The sequence below is a fragment of the Eurypyga helias genome, unplaced genomic scaffold, assembly GCF_000690775.1.
Source record: "Eurypyga helias isolate BGI_N326 unplaced genomic scaffold, ASM69077v1 scaffold22403, whole genome shotgun sequence".
Lineage (NCBI taxonomy): Eukaryota > Metazoa > Chordata > Aves > Eurypygiformes > Eurypygidae > Eurypyga > Eurypyga helias.
In genome coordinates, this window is record NW_010240860.1 from 47,978 (window position 1) to 63,220 (window position 15,243).

A 15,243-nucleotide genomic window follows, 5' to 3' on the forward strand; every position below is an offset into this window, starting at 1 on the left:
GGGCTTGAAGGTGAAGAGTGAAACCACAAATGCTATGGCCCAGGGGAGGGAAAGCCTTTGACTCTGCTCCACGTTCCCAGTTCTATCCAGTGATGTACAGGGGCTCTGGCCTCCTGAGGATGTACCTGTTTATAGGGTACCAGTGCATCGAATGAGGTAGAATTGAACCTGACCCTGGATGTTGTGTGCCATGTAACATTCCGACAGGATGGGAAAATCCTGCCCATTTGAAGGCACAGGATTTTAGAGGAGCTGCAGGAATCACCTCCTTAACATGGGAAGGTTTTCAGCCACCTGGGATACAGACATGAAGAAGGAATGTGGGCACATTTCATCAGCTAGCCCTTCGGAAAATAATTCTAGGCAGCTCGTGGGAATTCAGCCAGGGGTTAGGATCACTGCTATTCCAAAAGTGTCACAGATCTCCCGGGAACCAGAGCTGCAAATCATCCCCTGCGTGTACAGCCAGCGCTCACCTTCCAAGGAAGGGATCCAGCTGCTGAATCACCGTGCGCCCCTGCGGTGCTAGGTCTTCTTCTAAGGGCTTTACAGGAAAAAACGCCAAAGCTAACGACATTTCAGCTTTGATCAAGCAGATCTGTGCTTGATCTGCAAATAACAGGGCGACAGATGGGGGGAGAAGTCTGCATATGTGGTGTTCCTTGGAGAAAAGGGACTAAAGGTTGAAAATGTGCACAGAGGAGGTGGGCTGAATGTCAGAAGCAGAGAGGTGAAGGGCAGGAGAACCGGTTTGCTCCAGGAGAGCTCAGATCCTGCACAAGTGTCTTCACCCCTGCGCCAGCGAGGGCTGACGTATCGGTGCTGGTTGAAGAGCCCTTGCCGAGGGCCGCTCTGCCGGGCCGCAGACACGCATTTATGTTCAGGTGGAACAACAGGGCATTCAACTGCCTCCTCGCGTTCTCCCACTGGACAGTGGGATTTTGTCAGGGTCTGCAGGAGAACGAAATATGCTTTTCCACTGCCAACAAGCAACAGGGTGCGCGACAGGTGACTGGATTGTGCATGTGGGTGGATCCACTGTCGAGGCCATTTTGCAGGGCTGATTAAAGCCGAATTCAGTGTTTACCTGGACAGAAGCTATTCCACTAGCACTTAATTGGCAGGTTTGCTGTTTGCGGAGTGCTGGGGTGTTGGCTGCTTGAGGGTGGGATCAAAGTAGTGCATGCCCTCAAACACACCCCTTTCATCTCCAAATTCCTTTGAAGGAGGACCGACAGAGCTGCTAGCTCAGGAAGAATTTAAAAATTCCTGCAGAGATTATATTTCTGCTCTTCTCAAAGGCAAAAGATGGAAAAGACCTGTCAGGCTGTTCTCCCTCTCCGCGTGAGACTGCACGCTTGTCAGCATTTTGTCTACGTTGCAACACAGCTATTGTGGGGGGGAGGGGGGTCTTTCCATTTCCAGCTGGAAACAAGTCCCTGGAAGGAAAGTTTTGCTGGTATTCAGCACTTCTCCTCCCCTTTATTAATGAAGCCATTAACGTATTTCTCTCTGCGCCATCTGTTTCAGCAAACGCCGGGGGCTGCGGCCGCGCGGGGGTCCCTCACCCGCACACCCCAGGGCCGCAGAGCAGGCTCGCTGTGCACAGAAGCCCTGAGCAGCGTTTCGAGCCCACGCACCGGCTCGCAGGGGCTCACCCATTGTACGGTTAAGCCAAGTCAGCGTTTGCTCGTCAGCTGCTGCTCCCAGCCAGCCGATAACAGGGGGATGTGCCCTCTCCTCTGCTCCTGGAATGAATCCGCAGCCCCAGCCCATGCGGGGCTGATGCTCTGGATGAAAAGCAGCTACCCCATGCCCTCCCTGGAGTAAAGTTCTTCCGGGGAGCCAAGGTGCCCGTATGTCACAGCGACGGGAGAGTTATAAATGGCTTTGGCAGAACAAACGTGCGATGGCTTTGAATCAGCAGCCATGCCCGCTGCCTCCTCGATAGCAGGGCAGAGCGATGAAGCCACAGAATGAGAGGCCTCTCTATTGCAAATAAACATGGCACAAAAGGAGGAATGAAGAGCGAGCGGCTTCGTGCTTCAATTAAATGACGACATCTCGTTCTGTCATGCCCCCACTCCCAAGTGGCACACACACTTGCTACGCAGCTCATCGGGGGCTGGAGGGACGCCTCGCTCAGGCTGCTTCTGCGTGCTGTGTTTTCCCACATATTTGTACGCTCTCCTGCTTCTACGGCAAGAAACCTTGGAGGCACCGGGGTTGGAAAAGCAAGAAAGACTGAAGGTGGGGGGGAGGGAAGAGGAGAGAGCAGCAGGGCCCTCAGCACTCTTGTGCGTAAGCAAATGCATCCGCTGGTTTTAAGGCATATCCCCTGCCTTGACAGCGGCAGCCGGAGCCCTTGCCAGGAAAGGCAACATCCAGCCTGGATTTCTGTTTGTTACCACCCCGGTCTCCCACCCTCCCGGGAGGTGGATTCTCCTCAGCCAGCCACTGCAACCTGCCCCCGCGATGGACATGCAAACCCCGGCACCCAAAATCCACCCCCCAGCTCTCCCCCTCGATGCGGTACGGCTTGTTTGCTCCCGGTGCCTGCTGGAAGCCAGGCGAGGGGAAAAAACCCCACAACAAAGCGATAACCACTGAAAGGCCACCCTGAAGGAAGCGAGCGCAAGTCGCCTCCTGGCCTTTTTGGGTGAGGGACCCCACCGCCCCGCGCCCCTCCCAGGCCCCACAAAGGCAGCACTCACGGCTCGTTGCATGTTGGACGTCGGCGGCGAAGCCCGGTGGATTCCAGAGCAGAGCTAAAAGAGGAGAGCCATCAGACGGCCTTTCTCAGCACTGGTTGCACAGCATACAAGATCATGTTTTGATTACAAAAGCCTCGTCTGGGCTCCCAGCCAAGAGCACTGGCTGCCTAATATACCAAGCGCAGACAGGGTTTTGAGTGCCTGTGTCCTCCTCTCCAATCTCACTCTCTTTTTAAAAGAAACACTCCCCCTTTCCCCCCCCCCTCCCGACTCCTTTTAACTTCCTGATGCCACAAGCCCTCGTTCAAAGTGGGAAAAGCCGGGTGAACAATGCAGAAGGGATCAGGCGAACAGCTTGACTTCACTTCGTGGCCATTCATGGGGTGGTGGTGTTTGTTATGCATGGCTAGTTGCACGCCTGGCAGGGAATCGGGGCGAGACCTGGGGTCCTGAGCGTCTTGCCAGTGCGAATATGTGCAAGAGCCTTCGTGGGAAAAACAGTGCCGGACCTGCCTTTTTTCTGTTTGATTTCAATAATCTCTGGGAGTGATTTCCCCACTTTTAAAGCGCAACTTTCTCTCAGGGAGAGAGCAGAACGCTGCTGTGGGGTGGGCAATCCCACACGGCACCATGACTAGCAGAAAGCATGTAGTCAAAGGACTTACCCCCCTGGTAAGTCCTCATCTGAGAGCTGCCAAAATGACCCCCAGAAGAGTCACAAATAGTGGGGCTTTGAGAAACCGGGCAGCATTCGGTCTCAGGTTGCCACACTCCAACCCTCATCTCAGCACCACATCCTGGCTGTCTGCTCTGACCTTCCTCCACGCAGACTGGCTGCCCTCTCCCTCAACCCCCCAGGGACCCAGGTCAGGCAAGAGCCGAACAGGGGATGGAAAAGCACAAGAGAACATTTTTTTGCCCACCCCGACCTCAATGAGGGCCCTGCTGTGTCCCTGCATGGTAGCATTAAACAAGGAGCAGGTCTGCTGCTGGTACCTATCCCCACTAAGACCTTTGAGCAGGTCAACTGTTCACAAAACCCAGGAAGTTCAACCCAAAATCCAGCATCGTTCAAGGAAAGTCTTCAAAAGATGTTGAAGATCTCTGGATTTGGCCCCTCCGCTGCACACAAGTCTATTGGAAATCAGGGCTAAGGCACTAAAGGAGCTGGCAGCATGGTGTAGTAAATGCACTTAGAGGGAAAGACTGACCCATCTTAATTAGGAGCTAGTCAAATGATGAAAGGAAATTGAAGCCATTTCCCAGGCAGTGCCTCTGGATTCAGGCTTGAGGAAGGAAATGAAGACCCTGCTGTGGATGGAAAATGGGGAAAAAGACACAAGACGTTTGCTAGAGCGCAAATGCTTGTCAAGATGTTGGTGATGGAGGTGTGGAGCCATGCAGAGCTTTTCCCTGCCCTGGGAACACATCCTGGGAGGATGGTGCTGCCTTGGGTTCCCAAGCTGGCACCGTCCTTTGTGAGGGTGGAGTGATGGCCCATTTTTGGTTGGGCTGGTGGCCAGAGGGACAAGGTCAGTCCTGGCAGATGCTGCTGGGCTGAGTCAGAGTCAGTGTTCATGGAAACACAGAACATTATCCTGTTTGTACAGTGGCCATCTTCCTGGGCTCGGGGAGCCTGCACAAGCTACTCACACCCGGGTCCAGCTTAACACAGAGACCCGCCCCATTATCCCAAATACCAAGGCCAGGGTCTTTGTACAGTGCAGGGTAAGCGCCATGTGCAGTGGGGTCCGTGGTGCTACCCATGGATCGCAGTAGCTAAGGAACCAAGTCATGCCCAAGTTGTCAAAGCTAAGTCAGCAATGAGCAGTGCCATGAGCCGGAATGAAGAGCCTCAACACACCTTTGCTAATGTCTCTGCGGAGATGCAGTTGCCTCTGGGGCAGCGTTGGCTTCTCCACTGCCCTCAGCACAAACAGCTGACATTTCTCAGCTGTCCTTTACCATGTCTGAGTGGCATAAATGACAAGTATCTACTTCTGCATCGTCATCTGAGACCAATGAGAAGATGAATGCTCAGTTTATGCTGCGGACACAGAAACCCAGGGGTAAAAGGGCCCAGTCAAGGGAGCAGCATCTGCAGTGGGGCAGAACAGTTTGGTCTGGGGACCTGTTTGTGCTCTTGGGACTCTCACAAAGTTCAGATTCTTATAAATATGCTGAGATTAATGGGGCTATACACATGCACATATGTTTGCTTGTACCTCTGTCAAGGCCGGAAAGGGTTGCAGTAACAACAAGGCTGTCCTCAACTTGAGGGCTTGCTCCAAACTGTCAAAAACTCTGATTTGCTCTTTAAGCACAGTGCCGTTCCTGAGATTAGCACTGCCCTCCCAAGGGTCCGTGCCTACCTTGGGGTAAGGGCGCTCCAGGACCATCATCCTGGCACCAGGGAGCCCCAGTACCCAGAGGTCTGGTGCTTGGGAAGGAGAGGAGCCCAGATGGTCCCCAGTCTCCTGCTCCAGTGGGAAGAGCATGTTGGCTGCATGACATTTTGGGGGTTCTGCAGGACCTCAGGACACACCAAATCCTTTCCACACAAGCACCCCCACCCTGATGGCTGAAGCACATCAATACTGCGCTCTCAGGCAGTTGGTGGCAGCTACTTCCCAGCATGCAGACACCTGACAGGGTACTTCAGACAGCGAGTGTACGTGACTTCTATCTGCGACAGGAAGGACGCTTGGAGAAACCAGCTCAGTTCATCACCCAAGAATTCACCCACCACCACCAGAGTTAATCCCTTTATTCTTCTAAAATCGCCAGAAGACCTTTAATAAGCAGCATGGCCTGATTCTGGGCTCTTTATTGTGCTCTGGCTGCTGTGGACTGGCTTGTGCCATCTCCAAAGCCTACTCAGCGCAGAAGCTGTGGAGCGTACCCAGCGCAGATATCCCAGGTTGGCTCTGAGGTTTCTGCTTCACGGAAAGGGGATGGATCAGCTCTCACTGACTACTGGCAACCTCTGACGGAGCAGATCCTGGAGTGGACAACAGCTTGCTTTCAGGACAGCCTGAAAGCTGGAGGAATCAAGAGGACATAAGGGATTTTTTGCAGGGTTGCTCTGCTGGGGCTGAGCTACGCAGAGTCTCAGCTGACCTCCCTTCAGCACCGCTTCCAGCTGCCTACTTGGAAGCCCTGCTCTTCACTCAGAGCAAAGTTTGCTGGAGATTTTTCTGGGGCAAAGGAAGGAAATGAGGGCAATGACCTGTCCATTTTGTGCTTGTGACAGTAAAATAGTCCCTTGTGCGAGCTGTGCACTGCAAAGCCTCTCCCTGACCAGTTTCAGCACGAACTACCATCTCTGACAGGACTCTACACCCCGCCACCACCCCAGGACAGCATTCAGCAGCTTGCAGGAAATATTGCCCCATGTTTTGACAGCATGACTGTTTCTTCTCCATCCCTCTGCCTTACGCTGAAGGAAAAGAAGCTGATCCCTCAATAAACCCAAACCTGACTGCCCCGAGAAGCATTCCTGGCATGCCTTCATCTGCCTTTCCACCAGCAAGAACCACCTGGGCTTGAAACCCTCCTTCCTTTTCCTTTTGCACGCTGTAAAACTCCTCCAAGGCCACTCAGTCCCATGCTGCCGCTTTTCCCAAGCGCACTTCACCCGTCTTCATCTTGGCTGCTCTCCATTTTTTGCACGACTGCTGTTTAGTCAACAGATGGCACTCGGTAACTGCTGGGAGAGCTCGGAGCCGGCTGCCAAAAAGCCCAATGTAGAAGGAGCTTGAAATCTGGCAGTTTCGGGAGGCTGGTTTTATGTCGTCTCTCGAGACTGCAGATCAGCGGCGTGGCCAGGTTTCCGAGGCGCTCCCGCGTGCTGCCGTATGCAGCAGTGTCCTCACACATCCCGCTGCCCGAGGCTCCTGAGCATAGCTACCAACCCCTCCCCAGGCCCAGGATACAGGGCGGGATGGGAACATGCAGTCTATCAAAGAGTTGCCCAGCGGCCTGGAGGCATCTTGCATATGAACCACAGCGCAACTTCCCCGCAGGAAGCAAACTCCTCCTTTGCCGCCCTTGCTTATCCCCGGCTCTGGCCCTTCGGCCAGCTGCAACTCCAGGATAAAAAGGCATTTGAGGCGTCTCCTCCAGCCAGTCGGGAGAAAGGTCAGCACATTCCCGAGACGGGGAGGAGGGACCAGCCAGAAACCTTAAATGGGCTTTGGAGAGACGCATGGGGATCAAAGGACTGCTGAGACATTAATTTTTAAATGTATCAATATGCAATTAAAATGAAAACTACCAAAGCTAGTTAAAGGGTATAATGGCAGCTTGGTCCTGCGTAAAATCAGTGAGGGTCACCGCTGCCTGTTGGTGCTAAGGGGCTGCCTTCCCACAGCGATACCAGCCAGCACCAGCACAGGAACCCCTCCAGCCGTGCAAAGCAGCCCTGTTCCCATTGGGGGACAAGTTTGTCCCCTCTTTTCCCCTTCCCTGCACATGCCAGCCCGCAGGCTCTTGCCCCAAATCCTGTGGGTAAGATCTGTATGTACCTGTGTTTAATGCCACCTTGAATAACTCATGATCTCACCACCTCACCTGATGTTTTCTGCTCCTGAAAAACGTGTAATTCTAGTGTAGGGCTTCTGAGGCAGGTGTAGGCTGAGCAAACGACAAGAGGATCCCTCCTCTTAGTTCCTCCAGCCTTCAGACATGCACAGCAGGGCCAAACACAGGTTTGCTGACCCCATTTGCTACCCCAGCCTTCAGATGCAGGACAGACGACCCAGCCTAAGGAAGGGTACCCGGCTGTGGCAAGTGGCCGGGACAGCCAGTCAGGCAGGTTCTTTTCATCTTTTATGGAAATGCAGTCCTTGGGGAAAGCATGGAGAGCTGCAGACAGCAACTGGTTCACCCAGAGGGAAAGCTATCATCAGCAGGGGCCAAGGGAGGTTTCCCATTCCAGCCCATGGCTTCAGCCTGGTTCCAGGAGGACGTGGGCATCCCAGTGGACTGTAAATTGTGCACAAGCTGCAAATGATCATGCCAAGAGCCAGTGGGCTCTGGACACAGTCATGTGCCCTTTTTGAACTACAAAAGGTCAAAATTATTCAACACATGGCTGCTTTGTCACACCAGTGTCACTTTGTCACACCAGTGACAACATGACCCACTTTCAGTCTGATGCAAGAAGAAAGAAGCGGCAAACTCAGCGGCTGTTCTGCAGGCCCATGAGTCCCTCTCATCCCAACCGAGCTCGATTAAAGCCCAACAAACCATCTCACTTCCCCTTTTCCAGCAGAATTCAAAAGCAAACTCCAGAGACCAACCTTGGCTCCAGAGTCTGAACGGGACTGAAGACTCTTCATGGACTCCAGCGGCGTCACATCGCACAGATGCTGCACGGGTTCGGTTTGGGCTCAGCCCGCTGGGAGCTTTTCTTGCGCAGGGCTAAGGTGCGGAGCTGATTTGGTGAACAAGCCCAGGGAAAGTGCAAGGGCCAGGCTGCACAGCCCGCACAGAGACACCTGAGAAGGGAGGAGATGAAAAGAGGAGTCAAGGTGGCAATTAAGTATTAAAGGACCAGTTCAACAATAATTAATACTTGGATGGAGAGAAAGGGTGGAGGTGCATGAGGCGCTTGCAGACACTTGCTGCACTGTGCCTGGCTGGCTGAGTACTTCACTCAAGTGGCAGAAAACTCTTGAAATTGCAAATAAACCAGGATGGAAATCATGCTTCAAGAGGGTAAATTAAAGCCCGGCTGGGGACACTGGTCCTTCTCCCAGCTGTGGTCAGAATTTAAGCCACGTTGGCCTTATTTCAACACTTGCACAAGCTGGGGAGGCTCAGCTTGTGATAAATTGAAATCACATTTATGAGGTCCAAGAGGAGACCACTCCTGCGGGGTTTCCTAACTGGACACACCACACTCAGAACCCTCCTTGCAAAACACTTGGGGAGCCGTCAGATGTACTTGCCCTGTTCTTACTTTCTCTGGGCAGCCATTTCAGGTCTCTGAAACCAGGTTGAGATATGGAACCTTCCCCCTCCACTCTCCTACCTGCTCTTGAGCCAAAACAAGATTTTCATTTCCCCCTGGCTCTGATTCTCCTGAAATGGGCCATTTTGGCCAATTTCCTCTCCAAAATGTCAACTGGGTCATCTCTGGATGACACTCACTCACTGGCTCTGATGTCATTGGGACAGGAAAGCTTGGTTCTTGCTGAATCCTGCAATTCCTGTGGAGCTAAGATGAGACTGGCACAGGCAGGGATCAGCAGTTTATGGCCAGCTCTGCTCACTCGAGTCTTCCTCCCATTGCAGGGGACCGTGCAGGAGCCAGACCAACTATAATCTTGTGGTATCCAGCAGTAAAGCTATTATTTGTGGTATGAGTAGGGTTAGGGTTGTTATTATGAAGTAAAAAGAGCAAATTCACAGCTGAATACCAGTTGAGGGACTGGTTCGTGGTTAATTCTCTGGCTGCGATGGCCATGGCCATGCAATGCGTCGGGTCTGGGCTGGTATCTGCTGCTGCCCGCGTTCTGTCAATGACGGCTCAGAGGACTCAGGAAATTGTTTGTGCCAGCAGCACTAAGTAGCTTACGGGAGGAGAGTTAACAGTAGCTCAGCTCTGATCAGCAATTAAAACAATGATCAGGAATGGGGCTGGCAGCTCAGCACCGCAAGGATGGGATGTCTTGGGATCTGCCAGTCCTGCACAGGCAGGAATTTCTCCTGGAGGGGAGGAAGACCGTGTTAGGGCTATGTTCAACAGCCAGGATTAGGGTTGTATTTCAGAGTAGCTCTGTCCTTCATTATACCTGGTCCTATTCCCAATGGCAGCTTTGATCATCACCTTCACAAAGGTCCAGCAACCTGCCAGAGCCACCAAACTGATCTCAGGGAAACCACCCCTGCACTAGCTTTCCCCAGCTAGCTTTTATTGTTGGAATTGAAAGTCATCCTTGGAAAGACGGTAATACTCCTTGTTTGAAGGCATCGTGGTAAAGCTTAGACTCACCCAGATAAAGAACAACACAGTAAGGTTGTACAGTACAAAGCTCTCCCATGTTAAAACTTCCTAGCTGACACCAGTGGTTATTCATCTGATTTTCTTTTGCTTGTCATGGACAGACTCACACAGGCTGGAGACTTTCTACTGCCCTTAAATCTGTTAGCACTGCCTTAACACACCTAGATGAAGAAAGGGAGAGCAGGAACCCCTTAAATAAGCCTTAAATAAGCAGCAGAGTCCTCTCTTACAGGGCTGAAGCAGAAGGGAAGGCAGTTAAATACTCCCTGGAGCTCTCAGGCAAACTTCCCTACTGAAAAATTAGATTAGCCAGGCTGAGAGTCTCCTGGAAACTGATACCTCGGCTGTGTTTGCCGAGTGGTGATAACACAGGCCATATCAGCCTGCAAAGCTACCAGACAAAACCGCAGGAGCCGGCAGCACTTGTTACCTCCTGCGAGCAATGCTGCGAACACAGTAAGTGAGCTGGGAAAGGGGGGACCTCCAGGTCAGCAGAGCTGTGTGCACTGGGGTGCATCACACAGCTGCCTTCGGAGGAGGCCCTGCGGCAAAATTGTGAGCGCAAACACTTTTGCCTGCTGACACAGAAGGGCTGTACGCAAAGCAGGGACACAAGGCTCCAAGGGCGTATCTACCTCCACCTAACAATACTTTGGGTAATTGGAGGAGTTTTCATAAGATTTTTTTTTTTCCCACCCAAAGTGCTTGATCTTACACGAGTATTTGGTGGAGTCCTGACAGGAACAGGCTGTGCAGGTTGCTGGCAAGATCCTCAGTTCCACTAAAAGTCAGCTGTGATTTTCAAACCTTTTTAAAGCTAAAGAAGATACTGGAAGAGACATGGTTTGTCAAGGTATACTGATATATCCCAACATCTTCTGTGGCCTTCCTCAGGCTGAGAACTTAACATCCCAAATCCTCATAAGAAAAATATTTACACGCAAAGGAGGAATTAGTCTGGGATATCTCAGGATGCTCTGAGGGAACTGGCTCACTGTCAATCACTCTGGGAAACGGTGCGAACATATGGGTTGCTTCAGAGCAAATGTGGCTGTGCTCTCAGCACCAGGCACCACAGAAAATGGTCCGATATACCTACAGTGAGATTTTCCCTGCCAAGGCAATTCTGAATTGGGTCTCCATGGGCCTCCTGCCCCTTCAAACACACAGCAAACTCATCATATCTCTTATTTGCTTCAGTTTGCAATATACTGGTGCCCAGAAAGATAATTGCCATATGCCTGGTACCTTTTCAGCCCATGGTATTGTGTCAACAGCCACTCAGAGGTTTCCAGCACTGGAGGAACCTTGCAGTCACTCTGAGACACAGAAAAGAGCCCTGCATGGACCCCTCCTTCCTGCGCTGTGTGTGGGCCATGCTCCAGCACACACCCTGGGCACGTGACCAGCAGAAATAATAACTGGCCATTAAAATTGCCCTGCAAACCTGATTCCTCAGTCCCTTTGAAATCTTCATGCAAATGTTGTGGAGGGTGCTTCCTATTGCCACAAACAACTCTGCACAAACTTGGGAAGGTGACAGCTCCTCCAAGCCCATCCCAGGACAGAGTGGTCACAAATGGCTTTGAATAAATAGGCACTAAATCTTACTTGTCCAGTAGTTATATTTCTAAGAATTCCCAGCATCAGCACACCTACAAGCCCGAAAAAGGCAATCATGGACCAGGTCATCTGACTCATGTAAGTGGAGTTGCGAGGAGGAAGAAGATGTGGTCTGTTGAGTGCAAGTGTCTGCAGGGACATATGTTCTTCTATGCACAACAGCATTGCTTGTGCCAAGCTGCCAGCACAGCCGATCAGCAGCAAACCAGACCGGCTCTCGAAGGGAGACCACATATGCATCGAGGTCTTTCTCTTTAGTCACCAGCACTGGCATTTTTGGCCTAAGTGTCAGCCTAGATCATAGAATCATAGAGTGGCTGGAAGGGACCTTAAAGATCAACTAGTTTCAAACCCCTGCCACGGGCAGGGGCACCTTCCACGAGATGTAAGTGGCTGTTCAGATAATCAGGTCTGACTCGGGTCTTGGCATTCAAACCATGACGAAAGCACATTTCTATCTCTAAATTAAACCTTCCTGAAGTTGTGGAAAGTGGGTGGCTACATTCACCTGTAAAGTAAGCTCTGTACAGTGGAGGTGAGCAGGGCTCGATTTGCTAACACAGCACCAGCCCCGCCATGGGCCTAGACTCCGGCTAAGGAAGCAATTTCACGGGCTGGACAACAGAGGTTTATGAAGCAGAAGAGGCCAGAACTGCTGCTGCTGTACCCATGGAAATCTTCCAGCACGGGAAGTGTCTGGCACGCTGTCGCTGGCTTTGCAGAGCGAAAATACCCTTGCTATTTTATTGCTCCAGTGAGCAGTGACAGGCCAGGGTTTGAATGTAGCTGGCTGCAGATCTGCGAGACTGCAGCTTACACATTGCTTGGAAACCAGAAGCCTGATGCAAACTGAAGCAGCTGGCTAGTGACCTCCAGCCTTACCTTGACCACAGTGGCTCCAAGGACTTGGCTGTCCATGAAACTCATAAAGTGAGTGATGTTGCACTGTCCAAAATATCTTGGTGGTGTCACCACTGCAAACAGTAGGCTTTCAGTGTGGTTTTCCTGAGACCCAGGGTAGCACTGCCTGCAGCAAGAGGGGCAGGGATGTATCTGCATCCAAAGAGACTGATCCAGACCACTCTGCCTCCATCCTGCTGCCTCACCCGTCAGGGTTTGCCAGGCACTGTGGAAAACATTCCTCTGGATTAAGGGTGGTCTTAGCTTGAATGAATTGTCTTGGCTTCATTTATGTCCCCAAAACACTTTGGGAGACCCATTTGCTTCTCCTTCTTATTCACTCTTGGATTTTTCTCCATGAGGGGATGGAATCTTGAGATCAGCACACGCCTCTCCTAGAAGGGCACTGAGGTCTGCTCTACCAGTCCCAAACTGGCCAAGCACAGAGAGGCTACAGAGTGGCAAGATTCTAGATGGCAGCAGGCACTGGGGACAACAGCTTCTGGCCAATGGTGTGTGCTGATGTGTCCATGTAGCTCCTTCGCTGCCAGTGCAGGAGCAGGAGCCAAGCAGGTTTGAAGAAAGGGACTCCTGGTTTCCAGGAATTTGGCCACCACAGCCACTCCCTCCCAGCCCTGACTGCAGATGAGTGTGAGCCCAGGCAGCAGGCCCAGGCAAAGGTGTAAGAGAAGCTCCTGCCCCATGCCAGCCTCCTCCTTGGATGTGGATGGCATGACACGAACGTAGCTGTATCTGCACAGTCTGTTCGTGTGGGGTGCCAGAAGGACTGCAGGACTTGCTGTTTCTTTCTCTGTGCTGGCACTGGCTGCTCGCAAAGCCAGACACACACAGCAGAGTGGGGAAGCAGCAGAACACGGGTGTCTGGCCAGGAAGGCAGGGGCTTCTTTTGGAGCATTACTGTGCAGCATGGCTGCACCGGCTGGTGGAGATGCCTCAGCGGGGGGATAACCATGTGGTGTGTACATGCTCGTGCTGCTTGTTGGGAATCGCTTAAGTTAGGGAAGCAAAACCATGAGGATTTGCCCAAGCAGGGAGAATTACCAGTGTGCAGGTAATATATCCATCTCGTTGTCCTGCCCCAGCTGCTTGGGGTATCCACCAAACCACGAAAATGGGTATTTTAAAGCCCCAGGGCTCTAAGTGGATTGGGTGCAAGGCGAGCACCCCTTGCTGAGCAGCAGAGTTTTTGCCTGTCCTGCGGCTCGTGCAACTGATGAGTGATGAGAGCTGCTCCACTCAGAGCTGAGCAGCACCCGCGTGCGTCTCCAGCGCAGCAGCTCCCAGTTTTATCGACATAGCGACTGGTAGGAATACGATGGTCTGTGTGGTAGAGGAGGAGGTGACCATCACAGCTCTCTCTGGTTTTAAAGTCCAGCCGTGTGCTCGTGCACAGCTCGGTGATGTTTCTGCAAAGAGGAGCTTCTTTGCATACAGGACCTGCCTTGGCACAGAGCATCTGGTGTTAGTCACGTGCACACATGGGGGCTGAGAAAGAAGTGTCTTCAACTGCAGTAAAAGCAGCTTCATTTTTTTATTCCCTTTGTCCTATTCTTATTTTTCTTCATTGGTCCTCTCCTGTACTGAACAACCATTACGGATTCAGGTCTGGGGCCCTTTGGCTGTTGCTGAGATGCTCTCAGCTTTTGCCCAAGGCTTGGCTTGCTTTTGCAGGCTGCTGCTGACGCTGAGTTTTCCTTTCTGTTCTACTCTGAGGGAGCCAAACGTCAGATAGGGGCTAAAAATAGCTAGCAGCCTTGGGAAGAAGAGTACATGTAGCTCCAGGGACAGGTATCATCTTTGCTCACCCTGCCATCCCAGGGATGCCAGGCAGTGTAGTCTGTTGAACAAGTAGTTACATAGTTCAGAACCACAAAATAGCCTGGTTACTCTTGGAAAGAGGCCAAACCCCATCTCCTGGGGCAGCAAGAGAGAGAAACAGATGCCAAAACCAATGCCCAAGACTCAACAGCAGGTTGTAGGTCCACCTTGCTAGAAAGTGGCTAAGGCCTTATGCTAAATGAATATTTTTGTAGTGTAGCAGCAGGCATTGTGGAGGCTCAGGGACCCACGATGTCAGTCCTAGAGACACAATTATCTCAGAGGCGATGCTAGCACTGCATAAGCAGCAGAAGTGGGCTATCAGGAGCTGATACCCCATGATCTGCGTGGACAAGCCGCTGCCTGTCCTTATGATCCAAAGAGGAAGAGGAGAAAAAGCAGGAAGGGCAGAGCACACGGGGGATTATCGTGTGACAGCATCAGTGGAGAGGAACCGAAGTGATCCGAGCCAAAATAGCTGATGGCAAACGGTACCAACCAGCCAAGGGACTGCAAAACAGGGCGAGCCTGGGACTGCCACGCTCCAGCACACTGCCCTGCCTGGGTGCTGCATGGGCTTTGCTGAGCGGGCCACAACCCCAGGGTGAAACGCTGAGTCAGGACATCATAACCAAATTCTACTTGGGGAATGTGGATTTACAGTGAAGGGAAATGAATTGTGCTGGAAGGAACCGTGCTAAGAGAGGGCACTGTGAAATGAGCCACACGGAACTGTGACTGCGGCACAGAACGAATCCATTGGGACATGCTCTCGGTCAGGTCTGCCAGCCCATCATGTTAAAGCCTTATTCCACATTTTTAGACTTCTCTAAGGATATGACTGGCTCATACTCCTAAAGCTTGGCCTGTACTCCTAAAGATAAAGGGAGCCTTGTTATTGGCTTTGGTGGGAGAGGGAGGAACTGGGGGCATTTTGCACAGACAGCAAGTGAAATGTGGTGTTCACTTCTGATTCAGATTTCTCTCAAGACAGAGGAGAGCTGCAGAGACAATGTTTTGCTTTGTGTTTATGAAAGGAATGCAAGTGGATGGTGAGCAGGAGGGCTAGGAGAAGCAGTAAGCTATAAAAAAGAAGTGATTCTTCAAGTAAAAATGTACCAAAGCTCAAATGTGAAGTTTTTTTTCTCTTACATC